The sequence below is a fragment of the Gossypium hirsutum genome, chromosome D06 (genome assembly GCF_007990345.1).
Source record: "Gossypium hirsutum isolate 1008001.06 chromosome D06, Gossypium_hirsutum_v2.1, whole genome shotgun sequence".
NCBI lineage: Eukaryota > Viridiplantae > Streptophyta > Magnoliopsida > Malvales > Malvaceae > Gossypium > Gossypium hirsutum.
The window spans coordinates 32,918,106-32,933,382 of record NC_053442.1 but is presented as its reverse complement, the minus strand read 5'-3'; positions in this window follow the sequence as shown (position 1 = coordinate 32,933,382).

The window sequence follows — 15,277 nt, the reverse complement described above, 5'->3', positions numbered from 1 at the left end:
AAACAAAGAAGTAATTGTATCCCCAATACCGATCCCAATTGTTACAAATCAATCACCCAAATAAATTACAATACAATCAATACCCCTTTCAAAAGAATAACTAAAAGAGTGTCACAAAACAACCACAAGAAAACACAGTCAAGCTATCGACAAAGGCACTTGCAAACTGCTCTATAAGTGACGCCACAAGTAGCCTATTTATAGGCTGATACAAGAGATCATCCAATATAGTTTTTATAAGCTTTAAACTCCTACTTAAAAACCGAAATCATCTCATTAATTATATTTAATATCTATCTTACAATAGCCTTCCTAAAAAAGTTCCCAACAACTTGAAATATTCTCTTAAGGGATAAGGATAAGGAAAAACATTTTTTCACTATAAATTTCTTAATATGACTAGTTAAAGAGCTAACTAGTCCTAGCTAAAAACTAATTTTTTTTTCAAACATGCTGCTCCTTAATAGGTCAAAAAAAAATTCAAACACCCATAGGGCCGAATCTGTCCACGACTTAAGTAGAAAATTCGTTCTCGTTCTAATAGAACATGGAATGAGCAAGTCAAAACCCCCAACACAAACATTAGAAAAAGATTTATAAAATTTAAATCAAGATTGAAATAAATATAGAAGATAAGAAAAATATTGAAATGAATGTGTTGAAAGGTGATGTCTTATGGAGTCCTTTGAAGAAAAGTCTTCAACAAACACCACAAATAGCTCTCATCAACCCCCTAGGCTGGTCACTTAGTAAATTGAAGGTTGAAGAACGATCATCATGATTCTTGAAGAAAACTGAGTTGAAATCTCCTTCTAAAATTTACAAGAAAGAGATCTTGCAAAGAAAATCACCTAAAAGTCTTTAATTGATGAATGAATGAATCAAGTGAATGCATTAGGGGAAACAAAGAGAAGTAATAAGCTAAAATTAAGTTTTCCTTAATGAACTAGGAGTTTTAAAAGCATATAGGCAGTAAAAAACAATATATTTTGTAACATCCCACCCAACATAGTTTTAGTGTTCGAATATTGTTTATCAAAGTATGGTGTTTAGAGAAAGTTCTGAGTGGGTAAGGTATTAGTTGTGACTAAGTATGTCAGTCTATAAGTGCGCCTTTAGGGCGAAGTATGTGTTCGGCGAGCTTGGTGGTTTGGCGAACTTCCCTATAGAGTATACGCCGCCAAACTATTAGACGAATGTGTTAAGTCCTTAATTTGATAGAACCATTTATTATTTTATTATTTTGGTTGAACAATTTAGTTAGACAAATGAGAATTGGTTAGAATAGAACTAAGTTACCATAGCCGATAAGACTCGCACTTATGATGAGAGAGAAAATTCTTAATCACAAGAATCGAGGAGGTTAGTGGGATAATAAGATTTATCCACTAAACCTAGCTTTCGTGTTTATTTATATAAAGTTGGTATTAGCTTCTTAAGCAAGCTTTTATGTCTTCTCTTGTATTCACATTTTCTTCTCAAACTTTCTCTGCACTTGTCTCTCGGTAAACCTTAAAATTGAAGCCTGCTTGAAGATTTGGATTTGCTATATATAGCCAACTCCTTTGTTGTTTTAGAACTTGGTAAATATCGGTGAACCCTGGGTTATTTCATAGTTGTTTACGCAATCTTTGAACTACACACTTTAGCGTCAGTTTTAAGACTAAGGAAAGAAACTTCCTCGATCTGGGTTTTGTGATAATGTTACTTGCAAATTTGTTTAGTTTTCTGGCATTGCCCATATCAATACACTCCTGAAGGTTCTCATGATATGGGCAAGAGTCCTACTGTTTGAACTTGCTACATTTTCCGGTGAGTTCCTTTTTACTCTATGTGTGTGTACTGCCTATGTTTATGTTTGGTTTAGGCTAAGTATGTACATTCTGTGAAGATGAAATGTTTGTTCAAGAGTGATGAATACTTGTTATCAGTTTAGTTTGGTCTATTTGTGTTAAGATTTAAGAACCTTCTTTCGTGTTTAAGCCACTACCCATTGTTTTTGAAACGAATAACATGATCTGATACATGAAAATGAATTCATGGTTTTGCCTTCAATAAAATGAGCATTGAACTAGCAGATCACGATACATGAAAATGGTCGTCTAGCCTCTAGTAGGGCAAGTGTTATTACAAACCAGATTGGCAAATCATGACAAAGGAAAATGAATGAAAGATTGATATGACTCTGTATAGGGACTAGGGTTTGAGACTAACATGAAGAAAGTAATTTGTATGGTTGCATGAGCATAGCGTACGCGCCAAAGGAATAGTGTCCAGTGTATAGCTTATTTGTGTTTGGTATTTTCCAACTGGCGAACTGTGTGACTTTGCTGAGTTAGAAAGGCTTACTTGAATTATGTAACTATTGCAATGTTTTCTTTTGTAACTCACTAAATTCTTTGAACTTACTTAGTTACCTTTCCTTCCCAGGCCTGCTAATGAAGTAAAAGAATCTCTGAAGACTACGCCAAAGGACAACCGTTGCCATGAGACTTATTGTATTTTTTTATTATGCATGACATGAGGGTGGTGGCAAATGTTCACAATCGTAGAAAAAATTTTGTATTTAAACTTTTGCTTACGAAATTGTGATTTCAATGAAGTTTCAGTAAAGTATTTATGGGTTTCAAAGTGTATCATCTTATTTACCTTCGATTGACAAATAGTTTATATTTCATACTAGTTTAAACTGTAGTAAATTGGTATACGCTAGATATGACTTCCAAAAAAATGATTTTAAGGCAATGACACACCATTCCTGGATCCTCCTTAGAATCAGGTTTGGAGTGCTACATATTTCCTTGTTGGGCTTAAGTTACTCGCCCACCAAGTACTAATATAACAAAACAAAACAAAACTAAATACAAAACTTAACTTGCTAAGACAAATTTGTCCAGCCTATAGTATGCGAGCATGGACTAAATTTTACAACTTAAAATAAAGCAAATAGACTTAAGTAAAAGTGTTCATAATGGGTCAAAAATAGATTAGGCCAAAATAATCTATTCTAAAAATAAACTAAGTCCTATAATGTTCTTCAAGGCTTTAACTCCACTACGCTCATAGATGACCATTCAAGAAAGTCTTGCTTCAAGAATACGTTCTTAAACCAAGATTTCCAAGAATTAGAATCTTGATTTCTTTTTTAAACTTAAAATCTTCAAATATTTCTGTTTTAAACCAAGATTTATTTTCTTGATTCTCTTGAAACCAAGATTCAAAATCTTAATAATCTTACTCAACTCCAAGGACGCCTGAATTTTTTCCAAAGTTAGGCCACAAGTTATGTGCTCTATTGAGCTTGTCAAATGGGCTTTATAAAAGGTTAAGGCCAATTTCTCGAGCTAAAAATTGGAGCCCCATACTTGTATCACCATTAACCCGTATCTATCATCAAATTAGGGTTACAGAGCATTACCGTACAATTAGAAACATTTAAACCTAACTTTGTTCAATATCATAAACAAATCATAAACCATTCAAGGATCATTCATGGCATAACCCTCAACCTTTAACAGTTTTACATATTAACCATCGAGCTAGCTAGATTAAGTTCAACCGACCTCAAAAACATAAAAATCATTAAAAACGGGACAAAATTACATACCATGCACTCAATGTTAGCTTGACCGAATATCCCCCTTTCTCTAATGGTGTTTTTAGGTTTTCAATTTATCAACAGATGAAGATGACAATGTTTTGTCATCTTTTGTTATTTAGTTTTCCTTTTAATTACCAAATGACTAAATTAACTTTTTAAAACCATTAAAATTTTAATAAAACCATGCCATGTACATCCACTAACTCATTAAATGGTCTAATTACCATTTAAGTCCTTTAATTTAAGATTCCATAGTTATTTGGCTCCTTTAGCTATTAGAACTCAACTTTTACCCTTTTTACAATTTAGTCCTTTTTACTTAATTAACTACTTAAACATCAAAATTCTTTAACGAAATTTTACTCCAACCTAAATATAATCCCGTAAACATTAAAAAATAATAAAATAATAATTTACTCGTCAGTTTTGTGGTCCCAAAACCACTATTCTGATATCATAGAAAACGGACTGTTACTACTCTCCCCTCTAAAGGAATTTTCGTCCCCGAAAGTCTTACCAGAAAATAGGTTTATTATTACACTTTCAAAGCTTCTTCCGGTTTCCAGTGTTAAAGTATGCCCAAATATCAATCATGAGATGGTTGTAATAACATATTTGTTTTATCATGTTTATTAATATAAGGCGTTACCATTATTATTTTAGTTTCTTTTCTGCGTGTATAAATAAATTGTTTTATAATAATGTCCTAAGAGTAATATGATTATTCTTAAAAGGTCCTTAGTCAAGTATTATTGTTGGATAGGACAACAATAATGCATTAAGACTAACATGTAGTTGATTGATGATAAAGTGTTGTCATTGATATGGAATGTCAAAATCGATGCATGAATATGTGTGTTAGAGAACAACATATTGGACTGACCCGTTATGAGTATGTTTCTTAGATTATTATGTAATTGTCACAACATTACTCATAGTGATTAATATGTATCTAATCCTCAGACTTGAGATCATCATAAACTCAATATCGTGAGTTGTATATTTTGATACAGTCAAATGTACACCGTAACTGGTTGTCCTATAAAGGCTGATGTTGGATATACCACGATCTATGTAGAGGAATATGGTTGATCGATATAGGATAAGTCCCTCCTACATAATGGGAGTAATATCTTAGGCCACTTGATTGAGTGAGACTAGAAATGCATGGCCATGCTCAAATAAGCTGATATGAGATGTCATACTTATTTGTATATCATAGTTTACTTAAGATATCAAGGAACATGGAATGGACTATGCAAGTGTGACTATTCCATGACTTGTGTCCAATCCAGAGAAAAAGACTTAAGGATTATTGCATGAAAGGTTAATCATAAAAAGGTTATGTCGAATCATGATTTCTTGTGACTTAGGTAGCAATGATGCATCGCTAGGTGCCACTCATTGTTTGTAACATTAGAATCGTTCTAGTATTATTGCTAACGTTACAAGAACCTACAGGGTCACACCCTATAGTTGAAATGTACAGAATAAAACATAGTTGGTATTGTGTTTGGTTATCGCTTGAATTAAATTAATTATAGAATTAATTTAGTTGGATAATCAAATATCGAACACATTATGTACAAGGTTGTTGTACGCATAATGAGAACATCAATTTGGTTAGTATATAAATTCAAATAAATATATAGTTTACCGAAATCATTATTATAATTAATTTAATTATAATTTTCGGTTTAAAAGATAGTTATATTTATTTAATTTCTAGAAACCCTAAAAATAGATATAAAAATCCCGTTTTTTCTTTGCTTGGGGTCTAGCATCCGTCAAAGAAAATTTTTTCCAAAAACATTTTTGGGGATTCCTTCCGTTCATTGTCAACTGGGTGGATTACGTAGAGGCCGGAGTCACGATAGATTGTGGCTTGGTTCAATAGTAGATCAGATTACTCGTTGCTGAGGCGTTGCTGTCTACTCAGAATAAAGATTTGGCAATTTTGAAACCTTTATTTCACCCCGATTCGTTCCTCACACATGGATCCGTGGTTAGGATCGCCAAATGTTTTAATTTTCTGCTGCGCCGTAGGGGTGCTGACGTTCTAACAGATGCCGGTGTTCCAACTCCCAGGTGGGTTCTTCAATCCCGTATCATTCCCAAAGAACTTTAACTAAAACTATACTTTTATTTCTCAATTCTTTAACTTCTTGAGCTAAAATTTTGATAAGTTCTTCACTATACGTCATATCTGGCTAAATCTCAACATCTACAGGTGAAATCACATGTGAAGGATTTGATCGATACCGTCGTAACATCGATACATGAAATACATTATGAATCCTCTCGATAAGCTACAACCCGATAAATCGCGGACTAAGATTTCCTTTTCGACCAAATAGGAGAACTTTCTTCCAAAGTGATGCTTTTGGAAATACCTTGTTGCCAACTTGAAATTCAATATCCTTTTTTTTCAAATCTGCATAAGATTTTTGATAATCAGAATTGGCTTTCAAACTATCACGTATCACTTTGACCTTTTCTTCAGTTTCTCGAATCAAATCAATACCGAATAACTTTTTCTCATTCAACTCTGTTTAGTATAATGGAGTTTGACGTTTTTGACCATACAGAGCTTCGTATGGTGCCATTTTAATGCTCGCTTGATAACTATTATTGTATGTGAATTCAACTAACAGATGAAATTTCTCCCAGTTACCTTTGAACTCTAAAATGCAACATCGAAGCATATCCTCGAGTATCTGAATCACTTGCTCAGATTGACATTTAGTTTATGGATGAAACGTTGTACTGAAATGCAGTCGAGTTCTTAGAGCTTCATGCAATTTATTCCAGAACCGAAAAGTAAACCGTGGATCCCTATCAGAGATGATAGATACTGTGACAGCCCAAAATTGACCCTAGTCGGGAAGTGGTTTCGGGACCGCTAAACTGAGTCGTAAAAATAATTAACCGTCATAATTGATGCTCATTATATGTACATGTGCATGTGTGAAAATTTCGTGTTTGAATTTTGTTAATTGTAAGTGAATTTCATCAAATAGGACTTATGTGAGAAAATTTTAAAATGTGATAGGTCAATGCGTAAGGACCTATTAGTGCATGTGGAAAAAGGGGGGACTTGCATGTCAAATTCCCCCCTAATGAGTAGTGGTCGGCCATGACAAGCATGGTAGACCAAGTGTGATGGGCAAGACATGTCATAGACATGTTGTGTTAGTGCATCATGAGTGGAAACATGTCACAAACATGTTATGTTAGTGAGGTATGTTAGGAAAAATAAAATAAGGAGCATGGGCATAAAATAATGAAAGGGATTATGATGGAAACAAAAAAAATGTGTGTGGTTGTCTTTCCCCCCATTGCCGTGAGTTAAAGAAAAGAAAGGAGAAAATTTTGTTCATCCTTTTTCATCTTCATTTGGCCGAAAATTCTAAGGAAGGAGGAAGGAGTTCTTGCTTCATGTTTGATTTGGAAGAGGATTAGGAGGAGGTTTGGCCATACTTATATCTAGATTAAGGTATGTTTGAGGTTGTGCCATGAGATTCATGCATGTTTTTAGTTGCTAGCTTGAGTTCTAATTAGCCCATGGTTCAAATCCTTGCTATGTCATGGGGATGATATTCGACCTAGGTGGATTTTGTGGTAATGCCATTGCATGCTAAATATGAAGCTTGTTAATGATGCATGTGATGGAGGATTGATGATTCTTGAATCTCCTTTTTAGCATTTTTGAGTGAGCACATATGTGCATTGGTTGCTAGATGGGGAAGAATCGGCTAGCAAGTTGTGTGCTAAGGCCGAATATAACTTTTGTATGTTAATGAGCAATGCATGTGTTAAATTGATGGAAAGGGAGAGGATGCTTTACTAGTGTATATATGTGTGTATTAGCCAAGTTTTGAACTTGAAACAAGATGATATTTATAATCAATACAAGTAACCATACTTGTAGGAAGTATTAAGCATATAATCGGCCCCAACATAGACATGCATATTCGGCCATAGGAAGAAGATTTGGTGTTGCATGTATTCGGTTGGAGGCAAGCATATTGATGCTTTTGTCTTGGCTTAGAAAATTCGGCCAAGGGGGAAAATTAGCTAAAATGTTGAGTTTGATTCATGATTCCGTACATATGTGACTTTAATGTCTAATGTATAAATATGGGCTAAGTGCCTTGTGTTCCTCTTTTCGATGCTCAAATGATTAAATCAATTTATTTGTTTAATTAAGCTCAAGAGCAAAGGGGAACTAAATTCGATAAAGGGAAGGAAAAAGTGGTCGAATAGCCATCGGAATCGTTCGACAACACCTGAGGTAAGTTCTTGAGTAAGAGAGCTTAAATTAAGATTTGATTAGATCATGTTTTAAGCAAATCAAAATCATGCTCTTTGTGTGTGGCTATTGAGCCGAAATTGCAAGAATGATAAGTGTCTTGTGTTTGAGTTTTGCTAACGAAAATGAAATACGAATGTGCCATGATTTATGGTTAAATGTGCATGGTTATTTGAATGATGTCCGGGCTAAGTCCCGAAGGCTTTGTGCTAAGTGACCATATCCGGACTAAGATCCGAAGGTATTTGTGTGAGATACTAATTCCGGGCTAAGCCCGAAGGCATTGGTGTGAGTTACTAAATCCGGGTTAAGTCCCGAAGGCATTTGTGCGAGTTACTAAATCCGGGTTAAGTCCCGAAGGCATTTGTACGAGTTACTATAACCGGGCTATGTCCCGAAGGCATTTGAACGAGGAGATATATCCGGTTAAATTCCGAAGGTACGTGATTTAGGAATGAATGATCTTGCTGTAAAAATTTCAGTTAATACTCTAGAAACATCCCAACATTGAGGTATGTTTCGTATGTGCTTGAATTTAGTTGAGCCCTTACAAATAAGTATTCGCTCAGTTGATAAACGAGCTACCGGCCTTTGGCTAAGTTGATCTTTTGTGTATGTACATAAGGGTTGGTAATGTGAAGCAAGTATGATATCGAAAATTTGTGCATATGAAATTATCCGTTTAGCTATATGAATGCTATACTTTTGTTGTGCTGGAATTCCTTGCTCAGAACTTACTAAGCATAAATTGCTTACTCCGTTTCATTGCTCCTCTGTTTTATAGATTTGGTTCTCCAGCTATCGGACTCGGGATCTTGAAGTCAAAGTCGCCCACACTATCAAAGCCCCCTTTTGGTACAATTTTGGTTGAACTTCGAAATGGTATGTATAGGACAACCCGTTTGTTGTGGGTCATGGACCCTTTGGACTTGTATAATTTTGGTTAGCCATGTGAAAATGGCTTATATATGTTTGAGTGTAATGTTATAATCATTTGGTATGGATATGGTTATTGAGAGGTGTGGATAGGCTTGACAAGGATTGGCCATGGGAATGGTTAATCACTATCATAAATTGTGCTATTTATGCAAAAAGGGCTAGTTGAATCATGGAAACTATGAAATAGGTAAAGTCTACCTTAAAGGCAGATGCTGACAGTAGCAGTGATGTAGATTTGGAAAATCACTAAAAATAGTAGGAATGGAATTAAATAGTGAATAAATTATGTAAACGAACCTTGATGAATCTATTTTCATAGGAAAGTAACAAAACAATCATATGGACAGTATGTTAAGAGATATTCAGGTTCTTGTGAGACAGGGCCAGAACGGTTTCTGGATTTCCTGTTCCGACTTTGGAAATTCATTATAAATTAACCAGAGACAATTAGGAGTCAAGCCATATATGTATAGATTCATCTCTGAGTCTAGTTTCTATAGAAACAAACGCCATCAGTATTGAAGCCCTGTACAGGGAGATATCCAAGTCGTAATGCGCAAAGGTCAGTGTAGTCGATCCCTGTAACATGGGAGACTTTGACTAATAAACTATACTAATTGGCAAGACAAAAATTCTAGAAAAAAATATGTAGATGAGGATATGAGTCTAGTTTCAGGGAAAAATCACGAAACTGATTTTCGAGTTGTGAAACTCAAGATATGATTTTTAAAGCGACTAGTATGCAGATTGGCAGTGTCTAGGAAATATTTTTTATAAGGGGTTTAAAGTCTGTTAACACCTCGTGTTCGACTCCGGTGTCGGTCTCGGGTTCGGGGTGTTACATTTGATTGGTATCAGAGCTACGGTTTAGTCGATTCTAGGACTACCGTAATGCGTTGGGTCTAGCTATACATGCCATTTTATGTGATTATTTGATAGTGTGGTGATTTCTGACAATTGTAAATGTGTTTATTTATAGTAATGGATCTCGTTCCTGACCGAGAGGTAGCTGATGATCTTGAGAGTGTAGCGCCTGCTCCCGCACAAGGGACAGCGCCGGCGGACTCTCAACCTATGCTAGTAACCCGAACGATGAAGCTAGAAAGCTTTCTATAGCGTGATGAATGATTGGTTCAACCAATACATTCAACTAAACGGCTGTTCCACAACCTCCATTCCCGACAAATACCACCCCCGCACCTACAAGACCTCCGGTAACTGACCAAATAAGGTCAAATAAGCCCCCAGTTGACAGAATCTGAAAACATGGGGCTACTGAATTTAAGGCTACGGATAGCGACGATGCCGAGCAAGCTGAATTTTGGTTGGACAACACTATCCGGGTACTCGATGAGCTATCTTGTACACCCGATGAATGCCTAAAGTGTACTATCTCCTTGCTACGCGATTCTGCCTACTATTGGTGGAGCACTCTGACTTCTGTTTGCCCCGAGAGCAAGTAACTTGGGAGTTTTTCCAAACTGAGTTTCGAAAAAAGTATATCAGTCAGAGATTTGTTGATCAAAAACGGAAGGAATTTCTTGAGCTTAAGCAAGGTTCTATGTCAGTTACTGATTACGAGCGAAAATTTGTTAGACTTAGTAGATACGCTCGGGAATGTGTTTCGTCCGAGGCTATTATGTGTAAACGCTTCGAGGATGGGCTGAATGAAGATATAAAATGTTCGTTGGCGTTCTTGAAATACGAGAGTTCGTAGTACTTGTCGAGCGAGCTTGTAAAGCCGAAGAGCTTAGAAAAGAAAAAAAAAAGTTGATGAGGGAACTGGAGAGTTTCGTAAAAGATCCTCGGGAAAGTCTCTTCAACAGGCATTGGAAAAATTTGAGATGATGCGGGCCAGTTTAGAGGCACTTCAGGCCTTTTTAAACGAGATCGTGATCGACCCCCTGTGGGTACACGAGGCACTTCGGTCGCCAGTGTTGGGAATGAACGTCGAGACAGAACGAAATGTCGATATTGCGGTAAATGGCATTCGGGAGTTGTAGATTCCCTGACCGCTCCTGTTACAAGTGCAGATCAGTTGACCACTTCATTAAAGATTGCCCGAGGTTGTCTGAACAGAATGTAAATCAGAGTGGGAAACCGGGTGCTACCACTGCTCGAGGTAGACCATCTGGAAATACGGGCAATGCTGGTGGTGGTCAGAGAGGATCTAGAGATGCTACGACCAGATCCGAGGCTCGTGCGCCTGCTAGAGCTTATGCTATACGTGCCCGCGAGGATGCTTCTTCGCCTGATGTTATTACCGGTACTTTTACTCTCTTTGATACTAATGTAATTGCTTTGATTGACCCCGGTTCTACTCATTCTTACATATGTGAAACCTTAGCATCCAGCAAGACTTTACCTATTGAGTCTACTGAGTTCGTAATTCGGGTGTCAAATCCCTTGGGTCGTTACGTGCTTGTCGACAAAGTGTGTAAGAAATGTCCCCTAGAAATTCGAGGTTCCTGTTTTCCGGCGGACTTGATGCTTTTGCCGTTTGATGAATTTGATGTTATTCTTGGTTTGGATTGGTTGACCGCGCATGATGCGGTTGTGAATTGCAAAACAAGACTATTGATTTGAGGTGCGCAAATAACGAAGTAATCCGAGTCGAGTCTACGGACTTGGAGGGGATGCCAGCTGTAATATCAGCAATGTTGGCCCAGAAATATGTAAGAAAAGGGTGCGAAGCATACCTTGCGTATGTACTTGATGACAAAGAATTAGAAAAGAAACCCGAATCTGTGCCGGTGGTTTGTGAATACCCGGATGTTTTTCCTGAAGAATTACCGGGTTTACCACCTGTTCGGGAGGTAGAGTTTGGTATTGAGCTTGTACCTGGGACTACGCCGATTTCGATAACTCCGTATCGTATGGCACCAACCGAGTTAAAAGAGTTGAAAGCTCAGTTGCAAGAATTGACGGATAGAGGTTTTGCTCGACCAAGTTTCTCACCTTGGGGTGCACCAGTATTGTTCGTGAAAAAGAAGGATGGAACCATGAGGTTGTGCATTGACTATCGTCAACTGAATAAAGTGACGATAAAGAACAAATATCTGTTACCGCGTATCGATGATTTGTTCGACCAACTGAAGGGAGCCTCAATGTTCTCAAAGATAGATTTGAGATCGGGCTATTATCAGTTGCGAATTCGCGAATCGGACATACCCAAAACTGCCTTCAGGACGAGATATGGTCACTACGAGTTCTTAGTGATGCCGTTTGGGCTCACTAATGCCCCTGCGGTATTTATGGATTTGATGAATCGGACCTTCAGACCATAATTGGATCGGTTCGTAGTTGTGTTCATTGATGACATCTTGGTCTATTCAAGAGATGAGACCGAACATGCTGAGCATCTGAGGCTAGTGTTGCAAATTTTGCGGGATAAGCAGTTATATGCTAAGTTCAGTAAGTGTGAGTTCTGGTTAAGAGAGGTTAGCTTCTTGGGTCATGTAGTATCCGCATCGGGTATTCGAGTTGACCCGAACAAAATTTCAGCCATACTTAACTGGAAACCTCCGAGAAATATTACTGAGGTTCGGAGCTTTTTGGGGCTCGCCGGTTATTACCGACGATTTGTCAAAGGTTTCTCGATGATAGCCACACCAATGACGAAGCTACTTCAAAAGGATGTTAAGTTCGAATGGACGGAGAAATGTCAGAAAAGTTTCGATCAACTGAAAACTTATTTGACTGAAGCTCCAATTTTAGTGCAACCCGAATCAGGCAAAGAGTTTGTCATTTATAGTGACGCATCCCTACTTGGGTTGGGTTGCGTATTGATGCAAGAAGGTCGAGTGGTGGCCTATGCATCGAGACAATTAAAGCCACATGAGAAAAACTATCCGACCCATGATCTTGAACTAGCTGCCATCGTATTTGCTTTAAAAATATGGCGACATTACTTATTTGGTGAAAAGTGCCATGTATTTTCGGATCACAAAAGTCTCAAATATTTGATGACTCAAAGAGACTTAAATCTGCGACAAAGACGTTGGCTTGAGTTGTTGAAAGATTACGAGCTTGTCATTGATTACCACCCGGGAAAGGCTAATGTGGTTGCGGACGCCTTAAGCCGGAAATCATTGTTTACTTTACGAGCGATGAATGTGCACTTGTCTGTTCTACCCGACAATGTGTTAGTAGCTGAATTAAAAGCCAAACCATTATTGATTCATCAAATTCGTGAAGCTCAGAAAGTTGATGATGAATTGGTTGCAAAACGGGCTGAGTGTGTTCCGAACAAGGAATCGGAGTTTCAAATTGATGATGATGATTGTTTGAGGTTCAGAAGTCGTTTGTGTGTTCCAAGGAATTCGAAACTCATTTCGATGATTCTGAACGAAGCCCATTGTAGCCGAATGTCAATTCACCCGGGGAGTACGAAAATGTACAACGATTTGAAACGTCAATTTTGGTGGAATGGTATGAAACGAGACATCTCCGACTTTGTTTCCAGATGTTTAATATGTCAACAAGTGAAAGCGGAACATCAAGTGCCTTCAGGATTACTTCAGCCGATCATGATACCTTAGTGGAAATGGGATTGAGTCACAATGGACTTTGTGTCCGGACTGCCATTGTGAGCAAGTAAGAAGGATGCGATTTGGGTTGTTGTTGATAGACTGACTAAGTCGGCTCACTTTATCCCCGTGCGTACGGATTTTTCATTGGATAAACTAGCTGAATTGTATGTTTCTCAAATTGTGAGATTACACGGGGTACCTATTTCTATCGTGTCGGATAGAGATCCGAGATTCACCTCACGATTTTGGAAGAAATTGCAAGAAGCTTTGGGTACCAAGCTGCATTTTAGCACTGCTTTTCACCCCCAAACCGATGGTCAATCCGAGCGGATAATTCAGATACTTGAGGATATGTTGAGATGTTGCATCCTCGAGTTCAGTAGTTCATGGGAACGGTATTTACCTTTGATTGAATTCGCTTACAACAATAGTTTTCAATCAAGTATTAAGATGGCACCTTACGAGGCTTTGTACGGTCGTAAATGCCGTACACCATTGTTTTGGACCGAGCTCAGTGAAAGTAAAATTTTCGGAGTTGATTTGATTAAAGATGCCGAACAGAAAGTAAAGGTAATCCGTGAAAGTCTGAAGGTAGCCACAGATCGTCAGAAATCGTATGCGGATTTGAAACGAAAGGACATTGAATATCAGGTGGGAGATAAAGTGTTCCTTAAAGTTTCGCCTTGGAAAAAGGTACTCAGGTTTGGCCGTAAGGGCAAGTTGAGCCCGAGATTCATTGGGCCGTACGAAATCTCCGAACGAGTTGGTCCAGTTGCGTATAGATTGATTTTGCCCCCTGAGCTTGAAAAGATTCACGACGTCTTTCATGTTTCGATGCTTCGACGCTATCGATCTGATCCATCGCACATAATTAGCCCATCAGAGGTTGAAATTCAAGCCGATATGAGTTATGAAGAAGAACCGATGCTTATCCTAGCTCGTGAAGTGAAGGAGTTGCGAAACAAAAGGGTTCCGTTAGTGAAGGTGTTATGGCTCAAACACGGGATCGAGGAAGCTACTTGGGAAACCGAGAGCTCGATGAAAGAACGATACCCAAACCTATTTACCGGTAAGCTTTTCGGGGACAAAAATTTCTTAAGTGGGGGAGAGTTGTGACAGCCCAAAATTGACCCTAGTCGGGAAGTGGTTTCGGGACCGCTAAACCGAGTCGTAAAAAAATTAACCGTCATAATTGATACTCATTATATGTATATGTGCATGTGTGAAAATTTCGTGTTTGAATTTTGTTAATTGTAAGTGAATTTCATCAAATAGGACTTATGTGAGAAAATTTTAAAATGTGATAGGTCAATGCGTAAGGACCTATTAGTACATGTGGAAAAAGGGGGACTTGCATGTCAAATTCCCCCCTAATGAGTAGTGGCCGGCCATGACAAGCATGGTAGACCAAGTGTGATGGGCAAGACATGTCATAGACATGTTGTGTTAGTGCATCATGAGTGGAAACATGTCACAAACATGTTATGTTAGTGAGGTATGTTAGGAAAAATAAAATAAGGAGCATTGGCATAAAATAATGAAAGGGATTATGATGGAAACAAAAAAAAATGTGTGTGGTTGTCTTTCCCCCCCATTGCCGTGAGTTAAAGAAAAGAAAGGAGAAAATTTTGTTCATCCTTTTTCATCTTCATTTGGCCGAAAATTCTAAGGAAGGAGGAAGGAGTTCTTGCTTCATGTTTGATTTGGAAGAGGATTAGGAGGAGGTTTGGCCATACTTATATCTAGATTAAGGTATGTTTGAGGTTGTGCCATGAGATTCATGCATGTTTTTAGTTGCTAGCTTGAGTTCTAATTAGCCCATGGTTCAAATCCTTGCTATGTCATGGGGATGATATTCGGCCTAGGTGGATTTTGTGTTAATGCCATTGCATG